The sequence below is a fragment of the Plasmopara halstedii genome, assembly GCF_900000015.1.
Source record: "Plasmopara halstedii genome assembly, contig: Scaffold_2386, whole genome shotgun sequence".
In the NCBI taxonomy this organism is placed as follows: domain Eukaryota; phylum Oomycota; class Peronosporomycetes; order Peronosporales; family Peronosporaceae; genus Plasmopara; species Plasmopara halstedii.
In genome coordinates, this window is record NW_020189293.1 from 1,513,531 (window position 1) to 1,519,404 (window position 5,874).

Consider the following 5,874-nt stretch of genomic DNA (forward strand, 5'->3'; position numbering starts at 1 on the left):
AGCAGAATGGAAGTCTTCCGTGTGCATCCGTCTTCTTTTGATTGAAAAAGCGGTGAATGTGGCATTGAATGCCGAATCAACTTAAAGTCGGCACGGCGCGACTTGGTTGGAATGCACACATTCAGAGTTCGTCGATCAAACCGAGCCATTGAATCTCAGCTATGCTGAGAAAGAGGAGGGAGAGCTTCGTGCTACCTGGTAGAATTTAAATACCAGACTGTGCATTGTCTGTGGAGACACCCGTCACCTTCGGACTGGTTGTCCCTGTGCAAGAAGCGTAGAGGGCAGCAGGGCCCAGCCCCGAAGAGCTGCGTGATCTTGAGCACGGAACGTGTGTGCAAGCCAAGCTTGCTGGTCGTAAAAGCGACCGTGCTTTGATAGGCCAAGGAAAATCATCACCGACTCCGGGGCGTCGGGCAATTATGCACGACGCTCCACGATCGAAGGAAGTAAGCTGTATGCTACGGCGCTGGAACCCCGGTTGAACCGTCACTCTTTTCGTAGCGACGTGGACTTGTGTCACTGTGCCGAGGGTCTCTGTGGACCTCGGTGTCAAGTTCCTTGACTTGTTAGCGTGGAACGCTGTAAAGTCTTAGACTTGGATCTAAGCATGACCTTATCCTTGGTAAGGCATGATTGGAACAATATGAGCCATGGATTGATTGGAGATCAAAGACCTCGGGCGCTACGCGCATGTCTCCTAGTGGAGCTCTGATCAGTCATGAACCCACCTCTGCTAGGAAGCAGAAGCGCTATTGGAGCAGGCACTAGACCGGTATGGTCAATATGCTAGATATCGGAGTATCCGAACTGTCGAACACCAGAGGTGCTTTATGCAGAAGTCTCGAGCGTGGCTCGCGGGCTGAACGTATAGTGGCACGTAACTCATTGAGCACTGCTCAATTATCGGAGCAGTCGCTGCAATGCAAGAGTAGCTTGGTCGGCCAAGGGCCGAGGCATCGAGGGCGGGGCCCCAGTGATGCACGTAGGGTGACACGTTACCCACTAAGCACTGATCACGTTACGAAGCAGTTGCTGCATGCCAAGAGTGGCATGGTCGGACAAGGTCCGAGGCATCTCTTCTGATGCGCGTGAAGTGGCACGTCATCCACTGAACGAAGACTGCGGTAACAGCAGTTTTTTGTCGGATGTTGTGAATAACATCAAGGCTCCGATGAAACAGGGAGTGGAGACACTGGACGACGCCGAGTGCGTGTTCCTACTGGTCTCGATAAGACGTAAGACCTATTTTGAGAGAAGACGGCGAATGTTATCTGGGCGTCGACCCTGAACCAGGGTGTGTCTACCGTAGACGATAGTGCAATGCTATATACCCTTGTCAACTGTCTAAAGGGAGAGGAAGATGACGACGTTGCCCCCGAGGCTATTTCCGCGGTGGATGCTTTTCTCGAGCAAGACGAGATGTCCTTTGAAGCTGGACGAGATGTCCTTCGAAGAGTTTGGCGGTGCGTTGAAGGCGGAATTTAGCCGAGGTGGTCATTATAAGTCCGAACGTGGAGATGAAGTCGTCGTCGCTTCTGGATGAAGCTGTCCTGGAGGACAATAAGAAGGTGCTGAGCGCACGAAGTGGATCGTCGATCCTGAAGGATCCCTCGGATGCGTACTATTCTTTGGTAAAAGAATTTTAAAACGTCTCCGAAGACCCGCCGTCGATCGTACATGGATTGAGGTGTGCGTCCTGAGATTGACCTGGTTCCATGAACCAAATACTGCGTAACACGCCAATACCCCCTGCCCAAGGTGCAGTGTGACGTCACAGACGCCTTTTTCTCTGCGAATCACGAGGTAGGAATGGTGCGTCAGAGCAAGTCTCCCCCATTCATCACCCACGTTTTGTGTCCGGAAGCCGATAGGCAAGTGGCGTAACGTTCATGCTTACAATAAGTAAACGCTGCCACCATTCCGGCACAGACGCCAATTCCTCGAAAGTATGTTTCAAAACGATATTGCTGGCTGCACAAAGTATAGCACTCGACTTGGTCGACGGGTATTGCCAATTGCTCATGAGACATAGTGATAGTCCGCTGACAGTGATATGTACTCCGAGCGGGATGCCGTTGGAGTGACTGGTGATGTTCCAATGACTGTCAAGCAACAGCAAAATTTAATTGTCTTGTGACGCAGTCGTTCAGGCCCCACCGGGCGTATGCACAGACACATCCTTCATCCGCAGTCGTGCGGACCATGGGACGCATGAAGACAACCACATCGTCGACTCAGGAGCGGTGCTCGAGTGCATGCGCACGAATAAGCTGCATGCTAACGCAGATAAGTGCATCTTCGGCGCTGAAGACTGAAGAAATCTCCTTTTTAGGGTGTTTCATTGGTCGGTGCGGCCTTTGAGCGGTTCCCGCTTAGGTTAAGGCCATTGCGGACTGACCGGTTCCAAAGAACCAAACGGACTTGCGTAGGTGGCTTGGCCTCGCCAAATACTTGCACAAGTATAGCGCAAATTATGCGGAAATAGCACGGCCATTGTCTAATCTCCTAGAGAATGTACAGAACGATGCTGAGACATCGAGCATCGGAAGCCTTTTGACAGGGTCACATACAGCATCCTTCATGCACCGATACTGGCGTTGCCAGGCCCAGTCGTCCTTGTAGTGTCGTCTGTGACGCTTCGGACTTTGCTATCAGCTGTGCACTGCTGCATGCAGACACCGATGAGCGAGCTCGAATTATCGCATTTGAATCTCAAAATCTTAGGGTATGTGGAGAGGAACTACCCAGACTACGACAAGATATTACTTGCGATGATGTATGCGCTTGTCAAGTTCAGGGTGCGCCTGCTTGACTCAGCCGTTTTTGATCTACACAGATCATGCGTCCTTACGCACTGCGACCCAGTCGCCTCACCTCTCGCAGAGAATGGCCAGGTGGCTATCATTCTTTGCAGATTATGACTTCAAGGTGTAGTATAAGCCACAAAAGCAGAATGATTAGGCTGATGCGTTGTTACGCAAACCGGACTATGAGCTTGCTCATGTCACGACAGTGACGTCATCAGTGACGGATTTAATTCGCGACACATACGCGAGTGACAGTATATGTGTGGCACTGCTGCAGGCTCTCGGGAGCAAGGAGCTGGGAAACTCGAACAAGAAATTTTCGGCGCGTTCGCACGGTTACATAGAATAGCGGGTTGCTGTGTTATAGCACCGGTTCGACGGGTACGCCACGTATTCTGGTTCCTCATGATGAGAATTTTGTGATATTGTATCCTCTTTGAGGTCCACAACACCCCATTCAGTGGTCATCTCGGTTGCAGCGGGGCTTCTGTAGCTCTTTGCTTGGGAAAAACTAAGTCAAGGTCACCGACCTTAGATTCTTTCAAAGAACCAATACAAGTGTAGCGGATCGCAATCCGCTACTTTAAGTACTTAAACCTTACCAAGGCAAATGAAGACTTCTGATCAAAAACAAAACTGCATTTAATTGTTTTTGTTACGGCAGAGCCGCCAATATCTAAAACGCTAGGTTTTCCTAATTAATACAGTAATTCCTAATTAATATAGCAAAAAATAATTAATACAGTAATATGCATTACATCTGGCAATTCTGCCACGTGGTGGCTTCTTGTTACGGTGCAGCCGTAATACACACCTACGTATGGTTGCACAAGATAGTGCGACCCGCCCTTTCTCACAAGGGCACGTGTAACCCGATTACACTATCTCTCATTAGAATTTTGAATATCCTCAATTCACATTCTACCGTCGCGTCATACGAGGGTCGCGCGTCTGAGACACCTTTACATTCAAAAGAACAACTTTATACCTTCTCCGGTCTATGAGCAAAGTGTTTACGACACACAGAACACCCAGCTAGCGGCTCCCGCGGACGCATCTCCGGACAGTACGCCCGCGGCAACTAGGCTCAACACACCGCGCCCGCCCCGGGAGACGGATTCCCTCGTCTTGGAGTTGGATGAAGTCGACTACGAGTCGGATACTCCTTTCCCAGCATGGGATGACGAGGAAGATGAAGTGCGCCAACGGCGCGGTGTGTGCCCAGCTCAAACCCTGCGGACGCCATGTTCGTTCCCCGACCTCTTGGCTTCCGGTGTAAGTTGTATTATAACCAATCGCCTAGACGAGGCACAGGAGCAGCAATCGGAGGCTGCTCTTAGAGCGGCTTTTCTCTGCTCGTATCCACCTTTGGTCTTAGACCCTCGTGTGGAATACGGCTTCCGCTCGGCGGATACTGCTACTGAAGCAAAAGACGCAATCACTGGGTTGTTAGGGGTCTACTTAGTCGGTCCTCCAGCCACTACACAAGTTGAGCTTGATCAGCGGAAAGCTCTGCAAGCTCGCGTTATGATAACTCAAGAGATCCAATGGATAGGTACCGCGCTCGACCCCGATCTCAGTAAGGAGTTGCTGCTATCCCCGCAATGCGGACCATTCCTGTAATGCTCGCCCCTGGCGAAACCGCTGCAGATGACGATGCGCTCTTTGAGTGATGGGCGCAATGGCACCGAAAACCTTCTTGCTGACTACCTAACAGCGAATCCAAAAGGAAGTGGACGTGCGCGTTGAGCGCCATCTTAGATTTTAGCTTGCCAAACTCAAGGCGCAACGCCGACTTCCTGTGTATTGTCGCCCTGAGAAATATGGAACTATCCATAACGCTCCCGTGAGTTCTGTGATTTCTCACACACGTGAGTCTACGACCACCGTTGGGAACGGAAATCTCTGCACTCCGTGGCTTAACTTCTGGATGGCCGAGCGTCTTTGGGTGCCGCCCCGGCGCCAATGCTTCCGCGCTCACTTGCGCCGGACCCCGGTACGGCTTAAGGAAGCCCACATAAAACACTGGGTGGGTGCGCATCCTTCTCGGAAGGCTCAGCGTATACGCTAGGCCTCGCTTAGCCACGACCTTAAAAGGGGTAATAAAACGTTGATGGAGCTGTGACTTAAAGACAGCAGAGATTGCATGTGTAGGAAGGTTTTTATTATTAGTTAAAACCAGGTCTCCAACCCAAAGTTTATTTTATTTCTTCTTGCATTTTTGTCTGCATATTCCTTCTGCATGTCTTGGCTTTCAGCCATCGCATCGCGAACGTGTCGTAAGGCACTCAGTCTAGTAGACAGAAACTCTCCGACTTCGTTACGCACGGTGAGGGGGCTGACATCAGCTAGCCGTTTGGCTATTCCTCACTCACCAAGTCCTGAGCCATGGGATGGCAGCGTCAGCGGGAAGCGAGAATTGATAATCCCAATTATGTAGAACGGCGTTAGCCGTTTAATGAATGCACTGCATTGACCAGAGTGAACTTTACGAGTGACAACATAGCGCTCCAGCACTTCGGCGCTCAGCACAGACGGTGCGAAAAACGTCTTCAACGAAGGGATACACAAGCTCAGTCTGACCAGCAGTCTGCGGATGGTCCGCTGATGACATAGTCAACTTGGTGCCCAGCGCCCTGAAGAGTGTAGATCAAATTTTCCCAGTGATGCGCGAGTCTCTGTCGAAGACAATTGACTCCGGGGGTCCATGTTGTCGAAAGCGACGTCAACAAACAGCGTCACTGTACCCACACGGTCGATGGTGTTCGGCACTGCCGCAAGATGAGCCATCTTGCTCAAACGGTCCACAAAGACCACTACACCCGTGTAGCCTGTCGAGTTCTCGGCAGGCCAAACCCAAAGTCCATACCCATGGACTGCCAACATCAGGACAGTACCGGTAAACTGGACAGTGGCGCCGTGGCATTCGGAGAGAATTTCACCCTCTGACACGTCTCACACGTGTGCAGATGTGTGCTCGTTTATTTGTACAGATTGAGCCACCAATAGTGGCAACTCACAGAGCTGTACGTCTTCTCACGACCGAGATGACCGCTAAGTGGGG